The sequence below is a fragment of the Cnephaeus nilssonii genome, assembly GCF_951640355.1.
Source record: "Cnephaeus nilssonii genome assembly, chromosome: 5".
Lineage (NCBI taxonomy): Eukaryota > Metazoa > Chordata > Mammalia > Chiroptera > Vespertilionidae > Cnephaeus > Cnephaeus nilssonii.
Window position 1 is genome coordinate 73429219 of NC_137076.1, and position 19751 is coordinate 73448969.

At 41.4% G+C, this 19751-nt stretch overlaps 1 protein-coding gene across 3 annotated transcripts in view; it reads left to right on the forward strand.

Moving 5' to 3' along the window:
- The window catches only part of CDC42SE2 (CDC42 small effector 2), a 99911-nt gene that overhangs the window by 13869 nt on the left and 66291 nt on the right, over positions 1-19751 (forward strand). Inside the window, exon 1 of one of the 3 annotated variants that reach the window (XM_079771757.1) lies at positions 10508-10641. The exons of the other annotated variants lie outside the window; for them this stretch is intronic. The gene's annotated coding sequence lies outside the window, so the exon portion shown is untranslated. Of the gene's footprint in view, positions 1-10507; positions 10642-19751 lie in introns of those variants that run through there. 3 annotated transcript variants of the gene reach the window in all.

Consider the following 19751-nt stretch of genomic DNA (forward strand, 5'->3'; position numbering starts at 1 on the left):
GATATATTGGGTCATGTAAAATATATTATTAAAATTTGTTTCCTGTGTTTATTTTTACTTTTTTTATGTGGCTCCTAGAAAACTTTTAATTACATGTGTGGCGTGCATTATATTGCTATAGGATAGCTCTGTTCCAGTATATTTAGTTACTTTTGCTTTAAAAACATTGCAAGGAAGCTGTGAAAACAATTCTGCGCTATTTTAGAATAAGTAGTCTGGGGCTCAAAGGCGGTTAAGAAATTTCCCACAGCCCTATCCAGTTTGGTTCAGTGGATAGAGCATCTGCCTGAGGACTGAACAGTTCTGGGTTTGATTTCCGTCAAGGGCGCATACAGCAGTTGCAGGCTCAATCCCTGGCCCTGGTTGGGGCAGGTGTAGGAGGCAACCAATCGATGTGTCTCTATCACATTGATGTTTCTATCTCTCTGTCTCTCCCTCTTTCTTCCACTCTTTCTAAAAAATAAAAATAAAAAAATCAATGGAAAAATATGCTTGGGTGAGGATTAACAAACAAATAAAAAGAAATTTCCTACAAGCCCATGATCAGACAGCCAGCAATCTGCAAAGCACACTCATATCCACCTTATCCTAGAGATCATCCTCTTTTCACTAGAGAACACTGTCTTTCCTTTTCAGAGACTGGCACCATATGCTACCAGAAATTCTACCACCCACAATTGTGAGGTCTCACCCATCTGTTACTTCAAACTATTTTCCAAAAGAAAATGTAAGTCCCTCACATATCAGAAATTCCAGTCTTTTCTCATGGTTCCCCTCCCCACAGAATCACAAACGACCCAGGCTTGTTTACTAATGCTTGAGAATTGATCCATTTGTCTTTGTGGATGGAGAAGAACGGATGCTCAGCTACTCTGGAGGCTATAGGGCCACCTCACCGCCTGTCTAGAGAAGGGTTAATTCAGTGTCAGCGTTTGTGTAAGTTTCCTATTGCCGTGTAACAAGTGACTATTAGTGGCTTAAAACAACACCCATTTATTAGCTTATATTATCTGTAGGTCAGAAGTCCAGCATGGTGTTGCTGAATTCAGTGCTCACAGTGTCACATGGCTGACGTCTAGGTGCCTGGAAGTCTGAGTTCTCATCTGGAAACTGGGAGAAAAATCTGCTTCCAAGTGCAGTTTTGTTGGCAGAATTCAGTTCCTTGTGGGCACAGGACTCCGGCCCCTGTTTCCTTGCTGGCTGTCTGCCAGGGGCCACTCTCTGCTTCCAGAGGCCAGCTGTAGTCCTAGTCATGTGCCCCATGCCCCATCTACAAGCCAGCAACGGCACATCAAATCCTTTTCATGCTTTAAATGTCTCTGACTTCTACTTCTGCCAACAGCCTGCAGCACAGTAGACTATCAATAGGTTGTCTCTACAGCAATAGAAAACTGTCCTTTTAAGGGCCCATGTAATGAGATCAGACCCACCCCCAGATAACTTATTTTAAGGTCAACTATGACATATAAGGTAACATAACCATGGGGATGATATGTCATCCTTTTCGCAGATTCCAGGGGTGAGGGCATGGGATATTGGAGGGAGTGGGTGGTGCATTTCAGCAATCTGCTCACTACAGTGCTAGGGATACAGAGGGCATGTACCACCACAGTGGCAGTGGTAGGGGCAAAGTATCAGAATCCTCCAGCTGCTTAGCTTAGCTAGTTGTGGGGACAAAAGCAGGAGCTGAGTCACCATCAGGCACTACAACACCAACTAGGGTTGCCCTAACCGGTTTGGCTCAGTGGATAGTGTCAGCCTGCGGACTCAAGGGTCCCAGGTTCGATTCCGGTCAAGGGCATGTACCTTGGTTGTGGGCACATCCCCAGTAGGGAGTGTGCTGGAGGCAGCTGAATCGATGTTTCTCTCTGATTGATGTTTCTAACTCTCTATCCCTCTCTCTCTGCCTTCCTCTCTGTAAAAAGTCAATAAAATATATTTAAATAAATAAAACACCAACTAGGGGGAGAAGTGGAAGATGGGATGGGGAGAACCCTGGTTTGCCATCTTCCCTCTCTTCCAACTTTCCCTCTTAATTTTACTCATCATATGCGTTCTTTGTGAAAACAACACATAGATCCCTATGCTAGGAGGAAGTGTAAAGTTTCTGTGCTGCCTGTTTATATATATTTTTATTTCAGAGAGGAAGGGGGAGAGAGATAAACAAATCAATGAGAGAAAATAATTGATTGGCTGCCTCCTGCACACCCCACACAGGAGATGGAGCTGGCAAACTGAGCATATGCCCTGACCCAGAATCGAACTGTGACCTCCTGGTTCATAGGTCGATGCTCAGCCACTGAGCCATGCCGACTGGGCTGTCCTGCCTGTTTTAAGGGCTCAATGTCCAGGCCTCTGGAGGTACGTTGGAGCCTCCATGTTTTCTCTTACTGGATCCCTTGTAAATCATGGAGATGGAAGTCCTGCTGACGCCTGCTACATGGCTTCCTAACAGGACACTCGGGCCTTTTCTGCTGGTTCCTCTGGGCCAGGGAGCTTCCTCAAGGTGCAGGGCGGAGCACCTTCCCCTTGCCTGTGGCCCAGTGCCGGCTCCACTCCTCATGTTTACCTGCCCCTTAGACTCTTTTCTTTCCCTTCTCTAAGCCATCTGCCAGTACTCAGCTCAACATCCACTGAGGCTCTTGCTCCCCCTGGGAATTCGCCTTTTATGTGCCAGTTACTGAAGCTTTGCTCGCCAAATTTTGTGTTCCCTAAAGTGCCACATCCCTTCTCTCTTTATTGCCACTATGGTTTACTTGAGAGGTTTGTTTTAGCTGACTCATATTTTTAACTTTAACTTAAAATATGAATTACCTGACACAGAACTGTTTAGAAAAATGAAATTCTTAATCACGGGTGGTCTGTAACCTGACATAGCAGAATGATCCTCAAAAAGGCTCCTGGTTGTGCCCAGAGGCATTTTTTATTACAAATCCTAACTCTTTTCCTGCTTTGTTTTGTTGTTTGTTTTTTAGCTGAGGGCCTACAGTGCAATTGTATCACAGGCAATGTGTTGAAGCTAGGCAAGCTGCATGTACCCCAAACTACCACTCTCCGTCCTTGTCCCACCTCAGCTCCTCTGAAGTGTAGCATTACCTGTTACCTAAAACCATCTCTCTCACCTCAAGAGGTGTGCAAATCCATAGTTTAGAAAACACTGATCTGACTCCCTTCTTCCCAGAGACCCACTTCCAATTCCTCTCCAAGACACTTTTCTGACCAGTACAGACCCCCTCCACTGCATTCGCAAGGCTACGGTGTCTAATTATTCAAGTGTTGCTGTGTGACATTTCATTAAGGACAAAGGCCATGCTTTATGTGAAGTTTTCCCACAGCACTTGGTATGCTACCTGGCAAACAGCAGACATTCAATGAATATTTGTGGTTTGATGAGCAGCAAGGGTCAGCTCTGGGTAAAAGGATCAAGTTTGGCTTACGTTCCCTCTCCTACCTTTGGCTGCTTCAGTCACAGAAAGGGCCACGGACTACAGTTCTCTGAGTTGGTCAACCACTCGTCCAAATCATACTGGTACTTCAAGTGCTATGTGTCTCATTATCTGGTGAATAATTAGCTAAGATACTTGGTGTTTGCCACTGGATGTTACGGCACTTCACTGTGTCTTACACATTTTTTTTGGTATATTCTGTCACACTGAAAACAGACCATGTATACATAATAGAGGTTCAATAGATATTTCCTGTATAAATAAATGAATACATGCTGTATTATTTGTGTCTTGGAGTGCCCCTGTTACATCATCAGGAAAAAATATGAAATCCCTAAACTATTTATATAACATTGATCAAGGGGATTTACTTAGTTTGTTAAGTATAGAAAAGCTTTGGTTTTGATTCAGAATAATAAAAATGAAATATTGTGCCTTTCTTCTTTCTTTTGGTCTGCTTGGCCAATTTATTTATTTATTTGTATTTTAAAATATTATTCTTAATTTTTCAATTACAGTTGACATGCGATATTATATTAGTTTCAGATGTATAGCATAGTGATTGGACATTTATATAACTTGCGAAATGATCACTCCGATAAGTCTAGTACCCTTCTGACACCATACATAGTTATTTCAATAATATTAACTACATTCACTATGCTGTATTTTACATCCCTATGAATATTTTTATAACTGGCAATTTGCACATATTAATTCCTTCCCCTTTTTTACCCATCTCTCAACCCCCTCTAATCGGGCAACCATCAGTTTGTTCTCTGTGTCTATGAGTTTGTTTTGTTTATTAATTTGGTTTTTAGACCCCACATATTCCTCTTTCTGACTTATTTCACTTAGCATAATAACTTTAGGTTATCATGTTGTCCTGACGACAAGATTTCACTCTTCTTACAGCTGAACAATATTCCATTGTACCATACCTTCCTTATCCAATCATCTATTGATGGAAATTTAGGTTGCTTCAGTATCTTGGCTATCTATACTAAAAATAGCCTAGGTGATCATCATGCCCTCATGTCATCACAAGATGGCCTTCACAAGATGGCCGTCACAAGATGGCTGCGTGCACAGCGGAGGTGGGACCCGGCAGCCGCTCCACACGGTGAGGCCTGGGGGTCCTGCAGCTCCGCACAGCGTGGAGAAGGCCGGTCCCAGCGTCTCCGCTGCCTTGTATGGAGGAGGCGGGTCCGGCGGAGGAGGCGGGTCACAGTAGGGGAGGGCAGTTGGGGACGATCAGGCTGGCGGGGGGAGCAGTTAGGTGTTGATCAGGCCAGCAGGGGAGAGGTTAGGGAGCGATCAGGAAGTCAGGCAGGCGAGCAGTTAGGAGCCAGTGGTCCCGGATTGTAAGAGGAATGTTCGACTGCCGGTTTAGGCCCGATTAATCCCCCGAGGGGTCCCAGATTGGAGAGGGTGCAGGCCGGGCTGAGGGACACCCCACCTCCCATGCATGAATTTCGTGCACTGGGCCTCTAGTTAGAAATAATGCTGCAACGAACATAGGGATGCACATGTGTTTTCAAATTAGTGTTTTGGGTTTCTTCAGAAAAATACCCAGAAGTAGAATTTTGGGTCCTTTGTGATCTTTTGGTGTAGCCTTTGTTTTAAAGTCTATTTTGTCTAGTATAAGTATTACTACCTCAGCTTGTTGCTTTTTTTCTATTTCCATTTGCATGAAGTATCTTTTTCCATACTTTTACTTTCAGTCTGTGTGTGTCTTTTGGTCTTTTGTAGGCAGCATATGCATGGGTCTTGTCCATTTCTTATCCTCTCAGGCAGTCTCTGTCTTTTGATTGGAGCATTTAATCTGTTTAAATGTAAAGTAATTATTGAAAGGTATATAATTATTGTCATTTTATTATTCATATTTTAAGTCTCTTCTTCCTCTTTCTTCTTCTTGTCCCTTTAACATTTCTGGTAATACTGGTTTGCTGGTGATGAACTCCTTTAGCTTTTTCCTGTCCTGGAAGCTTTTTATCGGTCCTTTGATTCTAAATGATAGTCTTGCTGGATAGAGTAATCTTGGTTGTAGGTCCCTTTTTTTAATCACTTTTAATATTTCATACCAATTCCTTCTGGCTTGCAAAATTTCTGTTGAGAAATTAGCAGACAGCCTTATGGAAACTCCATTGTAGGTAACTAACTACTTTTCTCTTGCTTCTTTTAAGATACTCTTTGTCTTTAACGTTTTTCATTTTACTGATGATGTGTCTTGGTGTGGGCCTCTTTGGGTTCATCTTGTTTGGGACTCTCTGCACTTCCTGGACTTGTAGGTCTATTTCCTTCATCAGGTTAGGGAAGTTTTCCATCATTATTTCTTCAAATAGTTTCTCAATTCCTTACTCTCTCTCTTTCTACTTCTGGTACCCCTCTGATGCAAATGTTGGTGCTTTTGATATTATCTCAGAGGTCCTTTAACCCTATTCTCATATTTTTAAATTATTTTTTTCTTTTTGCTGTTCAGACTGGGTGTTTCTACTACCTTGTCTTCCAAATTGTTGATTCTGTCCTCTGCTTCATATAATCTACTGTTGATTCCCTCTAAGGTATTCTTTATTTCAGTTATTATACTTTCATTTTTGACCATCCTTTTTTAATTTTTCTCTCTCTATTTTTGTGTTTCCTATTTATTTGGTAAAGTTCTCACTAAGTTCATCTACTCTTCCACTAAGTTCATTGAACATCCTTAAAACCAGTGTTTTGAACTCTGCATTGATAGATTGCTTGTCTCCATTTTGTTTAGTTCTTTTTCTGGAGTTTTATTATGTTCTTTCATTTATTATGTGTTTGTCTCCTCATTTTAGCTCCACCCCTGTGTTTGTTTCTGTGTATTAGGTAGAGCTGCTATGTCTCCCAGTCTTGGTAGAGTGGCACTTGGCAAATTTAAATGTTCCTTTCAAGGAGCAATTTAAGTCTCAATAGCATTACACAGAGCTGATCGTTCTTTCTCTGAACCTCAATCACTGTACACATACTTCTGTCTAGAGGTGACCACATAATTTGTCATCCAAACCTGGACACATTAATAAAAAGGAGCACAAATAACCATTAATCCAGGACAAGAGGCGTCCCTGACAAATCAGGAAGTATGGTCATACTACTTTAAAAATAATTATTTACTAACTATATGTCTCTTGTCATTCAACTGTAAAGCTATCCTTGGTCTGGACCTATTTCACTTAGCTTCCTTTGCTGCCTAAAATTGTGCCTGGCACATAGTGGCAGTAGAAAAAATGTTAGTGCCACTTAAAAAATATTCAGTTAATTGCATATTATACTATCTTGGTGTAGAACTCAAACCATCCCATTTGTGGCCTATTATGAGCTATTTTCTCAGTATTGCAAATATAGGGCAATGAGCTTAATTATATGCTTGTGAAATGATAATGCTAGTATTTACTAGCACTTAACATGTGCCAGCCCCAGGACTAAGAACTTTGCTTGAGTTGTCTCACTGATTTCTTCCAACAATTCTTGGAGGTAAGTATTATTATGGACTCATTAAATGAGAAGAAAAGACAGGTTTAGAAACATTAAGAACCTTGCTCAGGGTCACCCAGCTGATTATCCAGTAGAGTTTGAACTCTGACTCCATTTACCATCTCTCTTGTATGTTAAAAGTACCTGGTATCAAATTTTAGAAAGAAGTTTTAATAAAATATTAATAGCATACATTTAAGAAAAAAATACATTTGCTTTAAATTTTTTGAAGGAAATTTTATTTAAGTAAAAGATGAGAAAATCAGGCCAGGGTGGCAGCTACATGAACTCATGAGTAGTGATAGCAGTTGGTTAGACCAACACATTGCTTGCTGTTGTCCTCAGTGTTAACGTTTCCATTATTTGTTACAATACAGATGTACCGTGTTATTTTTGTTGAGGTCATTTTTTTGTTTATGAACTAGTAAGTGTGCAAAACAGTTTCTTTTGTACTATTATAGTTGCCATGTACTTTTAGTAGCATTTTCAATGTATACTTTGTGAATAGTGTCTGTTTTCTACCCTGTCCTTTTGTAATAAGATTTTATGTGGTAACAATTTTAACGACAGCCCAGACACATAATTTTGACTCTGAAAAATTATTATTTTATATTATTATAATTCATATATTGACATTGATGAAACACATTGTCAATGTGTGGTTTTTTTTTTTAAACAAAAGTAGTCTATTTAATTTTATAAAAAACTAAAGGCCCAGTGCATGAAATTTGTGCACGGGGGTGTGTATGTGTGTGTGTGTGTGTCCCTCAGCCCAGCCTGCACCCTCTCCAATCTGGGATCCCTCTCACAATCCAGGACCGCTGGCTCCCAACCGCTCTCTCGCCTGCCTTCCTGCCTGCCTGATTGCCCCTAACCGCTTCTGCCTGCCAGCCTGATCACCCCCTAACTACTCCCATGCCAGCCTGATCTATGCCTAACTGCTCCCCTGCTGGCCCGATTGCCCCTAACTGCCCTCCCCTGCAGGCCTGGTTGCCCCTAACTATCCTCCCCTGCAGGCCTGGTCACCCCCAACTGTCCTCCCCTGCAGGCCTCGGTCCACCCCCCAACTGCCCTCCGCTGCAGGTCTGGGTCCCCCCCAACTGTTCTCCCCTGCTGGCCTGATCTCCCACAACTGCCCTCCCCTGCCAGCCATCTTGTGGTGGCCATCTTGTGTCCACATGGGGGCAGCCATCTTTGACCACATGGGGGTGGCCATCATGTGTGTTGGAGTGACGGTCAATTTGCATATCACCTCTTTATTAGATAGGATAATCCAAATTGTAAGGGATAATCTGTAGCCTTAAATTGTTTTAAATCATAAAGGATAAATTAAATATATAGAGAGACTATGCTATAAATATAATACTGAGCAAATAATTATAATACAGACTTTTATATAAAAGATATCCTGCTATTAAATAAAATTGTCTTCTGAATTGATTTTTCTTTTTTTCTACTGACAGGAGGGGTGTATGAATAGCAACTGAAATGAGATATTATCAAGGTATTCAATCACATATGATATGTTATACACAAAATATGAAAAATATTAAAATAAATATTTACTTAATGAATATTAACCCTTATGAATAAATAATAGGAACTTAAAGCATTTACACATGATGAGTACGTTTGTAATTCAAAGGAAAGATTACAAATACATATATCACATTCAGAATTTTCTGTTTTGTATGTCCTAGGAAATTTCTAGAATTAATATATCTTTGAGTTTCCTCTAGTTTATCACATTATTACCACTCAGTGAAATAGAATACCAGGATATCATTGGTTAGAAAAATTTCATTAAATGTCAAGTTATCACTGTACTCAGGACAACTAGGAAGACAAATGCTTATGATATAGATAAGGCTCTTATGGTAAACATAGAAATTGGAACCAAGAGGAAGTTTAAAATAAAAAATTATTGTTTGTTTGTTTTGAACTTTTTATTATCTCAAGGGACTTAAAATTTTTTCCATTTACTGTAGGCACTTGGGATACATCAGTTGAACAAAACACAAAAAAATCCATTTTCTAATTGGGAAGACAGACACTAAAAGGTAAACAGACAAAATAAATAAAGAAAAGATTGTTACAAGGTTCAAAGAGTCATGGGAAGAAAAGAAAAAGCAAGGATTAAGAGTTGGGGTTTGGACAGTTGCAATTTTAGATAGCGTGGTCAGACTAAGCATTATTATTAAGGTGAGATATGCGCAAGCAGGTAAAAGAAGTGCAGGTGGACAGTGGGGAATATATTCCCGGCAGAGGGAATGGCTCTGGCGAAGGCCCTAAATATTAGTCTGTCTGGAATATTTCACGGACAATGAGCTGTTGGAGCTGCAGTCAGAGACGGATAGGAAAAGGCAAACCCAAGGGCTTTGTAGGACACTGTAAAGACCCTGCCTTTAGCAAGAAATGAGTAGGGAGCCATTGGAGGGTTTTGACTGGATGAGATGGGAGCTGACTTCTTGTAAGAGGATATGCTCACTGTTGTTTTGACAATAGACTGAGTTAATGATAGGCAGGGAGACCATAGGCTAGTGAAGGCCAGAGATGGAAGTAATGCAGGTAACAAGTGGTCTGATTCTGATTTGTTTTGAAGTTGCAACCACCAACAGGCTTGCTTAACAGATTGGAGGTGAAGATGAGAGAATGAGAGGAGCCAGGGATGACTGCAGTTTTTGGCCTGAGCAACTAACTAGAAGGACTGTGGCATGGTCTTGAGTTGCTTTTTGTGCAAGGGAGAACTCTAAACATAGGGGAAAGAGAAAAGGAATGTAGCACTGACATAGTCAGTGGAGATGGTGAAGATGTACATGCCTATATTCCAAGTATTGTAGGCTTGAAAACTTATAGGCATTTTAGCAAAGTGTTTGGCTACTAGATGGGGGCACTTGTGTGTTTCTGATTTGGGGGATATGTAACATGTACAACTAAAGGAGTCTCAGCGATTATTTGTCAGTAGACAAATAATTTCATCCATTTCAAATGCCAGGTGGATGGTCTCGGCCCTAAGCCAGCTGATGACGGATTCAACGACTCTGATATTCGCTTTAAAAAAAGGGGGGTGGGGAAGGCAGTGGTCCGAGAATATCAGGGCATCTCTCAGCTGCCACCAACTGACAGACCACTAACTGGTCGGAAGACTCAGCACCAGCCTCGCTCGCCTGGGGGAGTCCACGGCTCCGCTCTGAGCGCAGGCACCGCCCCTCCGCGCGGTTCTGGGAGGGGGCGCGGGCCGCCGCCGCGGGTGGGGAGGGGCTCCCGCGCTCCCCCACCCGCCCCGGCCGCCATCTTCTGGCGCGTCCCCGCCCGCGCGTGCTCCAGCCCCAGCTCCCGGCCTCGGCTCCCCTCGCCTCGGAGGGGATTCCTGGTCCGCGGTGCTCCAGGGAGCGGCGCGGCGCCGGGTGCGGGCAGAGGCCACGCCCCGGCCGGCGGGGGCGGGGCCGGCGGGCAGGGGGCGGGGCCGGCGCGGCGGCAGCTGCGCAGCGGCGCGGCCCTCCGGCGAATCTAAGAGCGCGCCCGCCCCTCGCCCCGCCCCTCGCCCTGCCTTCGCGGGAGCCCGGGCGGGGAGGGCGGGGCCAGGAAGCGGCGAGTGCGCCGGGGAGCGCAGCTGCGGGCGTGGGGGTGGTGGCAGCCGCGGAGCCGGCGCTGAGAGCGGCTGCGGCCGGAGCGGGCGGCCGAGACAAAGACGACGGTGAGTGCCGCGCGGCGCCGGTGGTGCACCGGCCCCCACGCCTCGCGGTGGCGGCCTGCGGGGCGGGGGTCCGAAGCCGCGAAGCCCTGCCGCCGAGGGCTCGGGGGCGAGCGCGGCCCGGTCCTGCCCGCCGCGCGCTGCGGGCTGCGGGCTGAGCCCGCGGCTCCATTTTCAGGTCTGGGTGAGGTCCTCCTGCAGCCCCTGCCTTGGGGTTCTCCTCCTCCCCCTCCGGGAAGTGGTTGCTCCGTTCAGAATTCCCGGCCGGCGGGCGGCTGAGGGAGCCCCCCGCCAGCCGGTGCAAAATGGAAATGAAGACCCCTCCCCCCAACTTTGCGGGTCTGGGAGTCGGGAGGGTGGAGCCGGGGGAGGGCGGAGAGGGCCGGGTGCTGCAGGTGAGGGCTGGGGAGGGGCGGGCGGAGACCCCTGCCCCGGATCCGGGACGCTCGCCTGGGGCGTCCGGCGTGCTCCGCCCGCGGGTCTCGCCGCGGCTCCGTGTCGGCCCGGAGAGAACCCGACCACCCCCCGGAGGAGCTCGTGCTACTCTTACAGGTTGTTGTACCCGCGCTGGCTGCGTTGGCTGCGGTTTTGGGTAACGTGTGTGGTAGGTCGCGGCTCGCTGGATGCCGCATTGAAAGCTGAAAAGCCCCGGTGGGCTGACTTCTTGCAAGAAACAGCGTTGGCATCCCTCTTCAGCTGCCGTTGTTTCAAATGATGAGCTTTTGTAGGGGAACTTGGTGATGACGGTCAGTGTGCAGAAAGGGTGCAGAATTGACGCGTTTTGTTTAAAGGGCCTAGTCTATAGTAGATGCTCAGGAAAATATGTAAATGAATGAATGAATCTTGAAACATCCGACAAAGCTGGTCTCACATCCAGTAAAATGTAGACACATACCCTCTTGACTAAGGGAAAAAAACCATTCGCAAACCACATGTAGTTTGTTTTTATATGCTTGTTTTTTTTGTTTTTACATAAACAAAACATATACATACTGTTGAGTGAGCGATCAGTTATTATTACCAATATTGCAGGCGTGGAAGATGTTTGAAATGTAGAATTTTTCATCTTGAGGAAAGTTGGTAGTCGTTTTCTGTTTCTTAAAAATAAGCCTTCTTTCTTTCTTTTTTTTTTTTTTTTTAAGAATGTAGACCATCAGAGGTGCTTGGATAGTTTGTTATTCTTTTGAAACCCAGCTTTCAATTTCATTATGAATAAAGAAGTTCATGTGCTTTTAGAGGACCTTGGTATGATCTCGAGTTGCTTTTTGAGCAAGGGAGAACTCTAAACTTAAGGGACGAAAAAAAAAATACTGATGTTGCACTAATATAATTAAATCTCTGTTTATTCAACAGATACTCATTAAGCGCCTATTATGTACTGACACCTGTGTTGGATGCTGGGTTTCTAGGGGCAAACAAAACCCACAATTATTCTTTTTTTAAACTTGAGTGTGAAGTTCTTTCCTCATTATCGATGTTGCAAGTGGGGGCTGTCTTACCCCTAGTTCCTACTGAAAGTTGGGAAAGATGACAGGTGAAGCTCCATGGAAGTGTAGATCCTAACAGTCTGTTGGAAGGTAACTTTATAGGGCTAAGATCATTTGGTTAATTTTCATGTTATTGGCTTAATAATGTAAATCTCTCTGCAATTTAAAATGAAGGGTGGAAGAGTTTTAGCAAACTACTATTTTTATTCCATCCCTCTCCCATGTTAGATGATTTTGGTACGGTGTATTGATTGAGAGAGTAATGCACTTCTGGTTCTGTTTTCTGTAAATAATCTTTGCTATGGAACATTTTCTATTTTTTAAAAAATATATTTTATTGATTTTTTTACAGAGAGGAAGGGAGAGGGATAGAGAGTTAGAAACATCGATGAGAGAGAAACATCGATCAGCTGCCTCTTGCACACCCCCTACTGGGGATGTGCCCGCAACCAAGGTACATGCCCTTGACCGCAATCGAACCTGGGACCCTTGAGTCCGCAGGCCGACGCTCTATCCACTGAGCCAAACTGGTTTTGGCCATTTTCTATTTTTTAAAATCTCCAAGGAGAAACAGTGGATTCCTTTTCTATAAGAAATGTGTTTTTGTTTTGTCTTGTTTATTGATTTCAGAGAGGAAGGGAGAGGGAGAGAGAGATAGAAACATCAATGATGAGAGAAAAGCATTGATTGGATGCCTCCTGCACACCCCACACTGGGGATGGAGCCTGCAACCCTGGCATATACCCTGACTGGGAATCGAACCCGCGATCTCCTGGTTCATAGGTTAACGCTTAACCACTGATCCACACGGGCTAGGCAGAACTGTTTTTAAATATTTAAAATAAAGCATCTTTTCAGAAATTTTATTTTGACCTTTTATTCACCATGTACAAATAATATAGTATTGACTTGATAATGCTGAAAAGGGAAGAACTTAATACTAATTTGTGGTTCCATATTTGGATTTTTCCCTCTAGTATTACAAATGAGATAAAAAGAGAATGGGATTGTAGTATTTATTAATTCTGAACATAGATGATTTAAAAAACTTTTATTTGGCTTCTTCAGAAGTCAGATTAATGTGCTTTAAAGTCAATCCTGATCATGATAAAATAATGTAGATTAATAATTTTTTTACAGATAGCTTTTGAATTTAGAGTGAACCCTTTTGACTTAACAGTGTTTATAAGGTAATGTGTACATGCAAATATACTGTCAGATCTTTAGATTTACTGGCTGTTAGCTTTGTATGGTTGTTTCTAGGAATGATAGTAGAGGAAGTAATCCCTCACATTTTAGTAATAGTTTTTCTTGAAATGTACACTTTTTATAGAGTTATTTGACAGTATACTCCTGATAGTCTGGTGTTGAGAAATCTAACAGTAAATGAGAATAGTGATGGTGAAGAACAATGTAAGCAAGCTGTGATATGTTGAATAAAAAATGCTTGGCATGTTTTATTTGGATAAGAACTTCATCAGAATTCTTGACAATCAACAGCATTGGCACATGTTAGAATATCTTTTCCAAGAAATTAGAACCCATGGTGACTAATTTTTTTGTACCTTAAAAAGTACCAAAAGTCTTTTTAAAAAGTATTCCTACCTTGGAGTAGTTCATAATGTCCTGAGGCTAAATAAGTTCCAGGATCCTCCTATTTTATAATTGTTTGAATATCTGAAATGTTCATCAGTGTATGTGTGAGTATTTGGGGGAGAGGTTTTTGTTTTTTGTGTGTTTTGTTTGGTTTAAAATCTCCAAGGAGAAACAGTGGATTCCTTTTCTATAAGAAATGTGTTTTTGTTTTATCTTGTTTTTTATTGATTTCAGAGAGGAAGGGAGAGGGAGAGAGAGAGAGAAACATCAATGATGAGAGAGAATCATTGACCCTCTAGATGAACCTAGAAAGTATTTATTTAGTCAGGTATAATAAAGTGATTACGAATGATGCTGAAAATGGTACGTTGCAGCTGTGTCCAATTTGGTTGTATAGATTGAGAGAGAACATCAATTAACATTGGTATAAAACAGTTCCAAAGTGCTTTATAACTGATTTCTCACATTTATTCTACAGGATAGGTTGCTATTGTGCTTTTAGGTCCCACTTGTGGTTTTTTTTGGTTGTTTTTTTAAAAAATTGTTTATCATGAAAATGTTTAGGTTTCTCATTTGCTTTAGGATGAGTCTGAGATACTTTAAGGCTTTATAAGATTTTTCTCACAAATGCAAATGCATATTGATTTTGATCTTTTACAATGTTCTTAATCTCAGTTCTCACAAAAGAAATATTTCAATATTATATTGAATGTTAAATGTCGGATCTGTCTCACAGTGGGACAGTATGGGTTCCCTCTGCATTCTTGAGAGGAACTGAGTGAAACGTGCTTATCCTTAATACTTACTAGTGAGGTAAGGACGTTTATTCTGATTTGTTTTTTTTCATACTACCTGAGAAAACTTGGAATTTAGCTTATTAATAATTAACTTTATCCTGCTTCCTCAGTTCAAAGCTTAAGTATACTTGAACCTTTCAGTAATACTAGTAAATAATGAACAGAGCAGGGTTTAGCTGAAACTGCTCTGGGGCCCCATCCAAAGGGAGTTTCTGAACTGAAAGCCAAAGATGTAATAAATTGTCTTTATCCTGACACTTTAAAATACTTGTAAGTGTATTTTAGTCAAAATGGATTGTGGTAAAAACAAAACAAAACCCAGCTCCCTCTTTTTCCTAGAAAGCGTTAGATAACTCCACATTAAATTTAGGTGTCTTTGAACACGACTAAATGATGAGCACTGATATTTCTATGTTGTAGCTTACCCTTAGAAGTTCATGCTAAGGTTTCTTATTAAATCTTTATTATTGAATATTTGTAAGCATCTTCTACTAAAACAAAATCATTTTGTTTCATTTGACTTTATTTTCAGTTTTTATTTTTCAAAGCAAAAATGAATTGTGTATATTTTGCACCTGACATGTAGTGGGAATCCGTGGATATTCGTGGAACTGGTATGTTCTATGGGTGGAACTTGATACAAGTTTAAGCAGAAAATGACTGACTTTCTCTCACCATACCTTGGAACCCTCCCTGTAGATTAAAGTCTTTGCCTGTCTCTCAGGTTCTTAGGAAAATTAGATAGCTTTTCTAGTTATTTTTAGGTAATAAAAAGTGTTCTGCTCACTTGCCAATAGTGCTCTTATTTTAGTCATTAGTAGTCTTATTTTAGTCATACCTCTTTTTATTTGCCAGCTCCTCTTCAGTATGCCATCCTCAGCTGTCCAGGGTTCAGCTCATGGGGAAAGGAGGTTGGGGATGTGGCTCATGCTGTCATGATCTGGTATGGGTGCCTTCAGTTGGTCAGGTTGCTTAAAGCTGACTTTCTCCAAGAGTGCCGGAAATGGTTTTCATGGGACTCTATGTCTGGAAACCTCCAGCTGCAATTCCTATGATCTCATTCTGCTCTAGTCCCTTAGCCTTCCAGTTTCCCTCTTCTTCAGGCTCACTTTGCTCAGGAAGAGGTTTTGCTTTAGTCTTGTAGCTCTATAGCATCTTATATATATATAAATTTTTTTTATATATTGATTTATATATATATATTGATTTACATAAATTATTTATATATATATTGATTTCAGAGAGGAAGGGAGAGGGAGAGATAGGAACATCAATGATGAGAGAAACATCAATCATTGATTGGCTGCCTCCTGCATGCCCCTCACTGGGGATCAAACCATAATCTCCTGGTTCATAGGTTGGTGCTCAAACCACTGGGTCATGCCAGCCAGGCTAGCTCTATAGCATTTTAACCAGACCTGCCTGTACTTTATTAAGGTTATTTCATACAAGGCAGTTTCAAGCATTTCACCAGGACCTCCTCATCCAGTTTTCCAGCTCATTCTGTAAAGTATCCTACTGAATGGTACTTTCACGTCTGGGACCTACACTTCATTGCTGCTACCACCTTTTTACTGTTCCGTGTCCACTATTATGATTTCCCCCATTTACACACCCTCAGGTCCCTGGTAGCACTTCTCCTTTCACTGTACTCACCTAGCAAACTCCAGTTCACCATCTAGTCTGGCCTGTCCCTGTACCTGGCAGTGGAGTGTGTCTTGAGAAAAACACACCCATGCTGACCTGGTCCTCATTAAATTCATGACCCTGGATTCAGGAGGGCCCTTCGTGCTTCCCACAGTCTCTCCCACGCCCCGGAATGACTGCTTTACACCTCCTCAGGCCTCCTGCACAGATTTTCTCCTCTTCATTTTCAACTGATGACCTTGTTTCCTGTGTATTAAAAATGAAAGCAATCAAAAGAAAACCTGTGCATGTCTCCTTGCATCTGTGCCCATGCTCTGCATTTCCTGTTTTGCTGTGACCATTGCCGCAATCTGCTTTTACCCCTTCTCTTGTCAAGGACTTTGCATTGCTTCAGTGTGTACCCCATTTGCCTGCCTGCCAGTGCACTGAATCATCAGTGTTTACCATTGCTACTGGATTATTCCTATCAGCATATTCTTATGGTGAAATATTGCCCATCTTTAAAAACAATGACAAAAACCTCCCCAACACCGCATCTTTCTTCAGCTACTGCTCTCCAAAGGTGGTGTTTGTGGTCACGAGTACTCCCAATCTCTTTGGGTCTCCTACAATCCCGTTTTTTCTTTTCTACTCGACTATAACTGCTCTTGTTGAGATACTAGTGACCTCCTTGGTGATAAATTCCCTAGTCAGTTCTCAATCCTTATCTCACTGGAATTAGCAACAGCAGCCTTGACGTGGTTGATAATTTATCTTCTTTGAAACCTTTACTTTGCTTCTGAGACACTATGCTTATTTTCAGTTTGTTTTGTTGGTTCCTTTTCGTTGCCCCAACTTCTAAAACACGAGGCTGTGTTCCAGAGCTCCATGTTTAGAGCTCCTCTCTACTTATATGTAGTCTCTTGTGAACTCATCTGTCTGTCTTCTAGCTGGAATTATCCTATTTCAAATTAAAAATGTTATTTTTAGTCTGGATTTCTTTCCTACCTCCAGACTTGTATACCCAACTACCTAATCAACAATTCCAGTTAGACATCCCAAATTTAACCTGTCAAAACTGAACTATCCTCCTTTCTTCCTCCCTCATCCCAATGGTTGTTCCTTTTCCACTCTTCCTCATTTTATTAAATGTCAGCTGCATCTTTCACTTTCTCTGGCTGAAACCTCATAGATATTCTTTTAAAAAATATATAGTTTTATTGCTTTCAGAGAGGAAGGGAGAGAGAGAGAGGGGAGAGAGAGATAGAGAGAGAGAGAGAGTCAGAAACATTGATGGGAGAGAAACATCGACCAGCTGCCTCCTGCACACCTCCTGTTGGGGATATGCCAGCAACCAAGGTACATGCCCTTGACCGGAATCGAACCTGGGACCTTTCAGTCCACAGGTCGACACTCTATCCACTGAGCCAAACCAGTTAGGGCCTCATAGATATTCTTGACTCCTCTCTTTCATATTCCATATCTAATTCAAAATAATGTAGCATGAAAGTATGTCCTGTATCTACCTTAAAGTCTACCTTGAGAATAAATGTACCCACAACTTGCTATCTTCAACTGCTGCCCCCCTCTCTGAGCACCTGTCCTCTATTGCCTGTGCTATTTTTGTCGTCGCCTTTCTGGTCTCCCTGCTGCTTCGCTCTTTTCTGTTCTCCACACAGCAACCAGGACCATCCTTTTGAAATGAAAGCTTAATTATTTATTTTTAAAAAATATATTTTTATTGATTTCAGAGAGGAGAGGAGAGGGGAGGGGAGGGGAGATAGAGAAATATCAGTGATAAGACAGAATGATTGATCAGCTGTCCCCTGCATGCCACACACTGGGGATTGAGCTCGCAACCCGGGCATGTGCCCTCACCGGGAATTCAACCGTGACTCCTGGTTCATAGGTATATGCTCAACCACTGAGCCACGCTGGCCTAATTATTTTATTTTTATGTTCAAAACTCTTCAGTGACTTTCCATATCATTTAGAATAAAAGCTAGAATACAACAGTGCGTACAGTGATCTGTGTCTCTCCTGCCTCTGTCACATGTCCTACTGGTTCCTCCTTGGCTTACTCCACACCAGGCACATAGGTCTCCTTGAAGTTTCTTGAACCTACCAAACACAGTCTTGTATTCATGTCCTTAGGGAAGAACTTTGTTTTATTCACTGCAGAATCCCCAGGATTCATGAGTGACTGGCACATGGTAGGCATTCATATCTGCTAAATGAATGGCCGCTTATCTTGTTATTCATGTCTTTGGTAATAGCTTATATGTATGTCTCTGTAACTAAAAGTATTTCACCTAAAACCATATAGTCCCATAAGAATTAAGTAAAAACATATTTAGAGGATTAGGTAAGTTTCAAATCAAATTTTATATATGGAAAGTGAAAATACACAGGAAAATGGTAAGGGTTGTAGAAAAGGAACACAGAGGCAAGTAAAATAAATGAAATAGAGAAGAAGAAAAAAAGCCTGATTTGTAAGTAGGGTAACAACTTTTAAAAAACACACAAACTATTTTTGACTTGCCCAGATTTCTTTTAGGCTATGTTTTTTGCATTCTGAGTGTCGATGATTTACATGGACTTAGACACTCAAGTTGGACTATATTATACTTTTCTTTTGTCAGGCTTATGGGATCCAAAGAGATGCTGTTTATTTACTGCCCCCTCAAAAAATGGGTGGCATTTATTGTATTTCTGTGGTAAGCTAACAGCTAGCTACATTAATGTACACAAGTCTATGGAGAGTAATATTATATGGATGTAAATATTGTGTTCTTAAGTGAAAAATGCTTGAATATATTTAAGTGCTTTTTAAAAACTGCAAAGTGTTTTTTAGGTGGGAAATCAGAATGTAAGGGAAGTTAATGATATGCAAACTTTCAGTATTTCTTTCTGCTAAGACAAGATTTTTTAAAACTTTTTCTGAGCTATAGGTCTCATTTCTTGTTGGTTAATTAAAAAGATCTTTTAAATAAATTATTGAAATAGGTGGCTTAGTAGAAGTTTCTGAATGAATAGGTAATTGTTTATGTGTAAGCATAAATTATTCTCTATGAACCAGTTTAAACATTTCCCTATTTTTGTGCAATATGTAGTAATTTATGTCTAGGTTGACTTGTCTGAAGGACTTTCATGTGACCATAATGTGGACCTAATTTTCATGGCCGTCAGAGGTGTGGACATATATGTGTTTATATATATATCTTAACAGTTTATTGGTATTCAAATATAATTTAAAGTTGCATATGCTTGCTATTTTATTTTCACTTCTTAAGTAATAATGTTTATAAATCAGATTTAGTATTATATTTTTTCACTTTAAAATATGAAATTAAGATATAAAATTTTCATATTAAAACAGTGATAATTTTTAAAAAGTTTACATACCATGTGAAGTTATTTTGGATGACAACACTACAAGTGTTTGCCTATGATTTTGAATTAATCTATTTTGTAAACTAATTGGGTCAAATTAATTGGAATTTTTTTTCTTATCTTCATTGGAATTTGTCATGGATCTACCTGAATTCATATTAGCATTTCACATTTAAAACACCCATCTTGGTCTAATAATATCCTTATTTCTGAG